Raw genomic sequence first — 1,128 nt, forward strand, 5'->3', positions numbered from 1 at the left:
ATATGTTGTTCTTGAATTGTTCTTGATGAATTGTTTTCCAAAAATCTTTCTTTTCCCACCTATGTAAATAAAACGTTTTTAATCTTTTACTTGTTTTCGTAAAATTCATAGTTTAATCTTCAAAAACCCCCCCTATCTTTATGTTTTCTTGTTTGTGTAAATAAATAAAATTAACTTAGATTTTTAGATAGCATGTTAACCTAGTTAAATAAAAATAAAATAAAAAAAAAATAAATGTTTTTAATTTCGTGAATAGTGTCTCCGTGAATAGTAAATATGTGTTTGTTTTAGTTTTAGTGTTTTTTTTTGGAGTTTGTTATGAGTTTGTTAGGTCTCCTTAATTTAAGGGATAGGTTCCTAAATTTTAGGGAAAGTAGTTAGAGTTAGCTTTGACTTAGTATTTCTTGTTTGACTTGGTCAATAATTTGTTTTCTTATTAATTAAGTAAACTTAATCCTTGTTGTATATGGATTTTTAATGTGGTATGGATTTGTAAAATGTATTTAAATAGGAGTAGGATTTCCATAACCTTTTCTAACTCAAACTCTCTCTTTCTTTCGAAATCTATGTCTATATATACTTGTGATTTTCGATTGTTTCTTCATTCTTTGTTCTCTAACTTTGTGTTAAATGTATGTCTCTCTAATTCTCTCTAATTTTCGTGTGAACTTGTAAATGTTCTTGTATTTTTCGTAACTTGTGTATTGTTTTATTAAGTTGTTTCTCACATGTTAGCACCCTCAATCCCCGGTTTTGAACGATCCCTGCTTATCCTATACTAACGCTCGACATTTTTAGGGTTTAAATTGGCGATTGCTTTTGCACGTATCAATTTTTGGCGCCGTTGCCGGGGATTGAAAAGTCTTCATGTGATGAAAACGCCACTAAGGTATGATTTTGGTAAGGGATTTTGAACTATTATGGAATAGGTGAAGTCTCGTTTGTTGATACTAGCCTTAACCCCTTATTAGCACCTGATTCAGGTCTTTTAAGGTTGAGGGCGGCTTTTATTAACACTTGAAAAATGTCTTGCACTTAGGCCTTTTCTTATCTAAGTAAGTATAGCCTATGTGAAATGGTGACTAGGAAGGGGACAACGTCCATGATGGGTTTTGAATCCAGAAGTGC

This window comes from Rosa chinensis, unplaced genomic scaffold (genome assembly GCF_002994745.2).
Source record: "Rosa chinensis cultivar Old Blush unplaced genomic scaffold, RchiOBHm-V2 RchiOBHmChr0c03, whole genome shotgun sequence".
NCBI lineage: Eukaryota > Viridiplantae > Streptophyta > Magnoliopsida > Rosales > Rosaceae > Rosa > Rosa chinensis.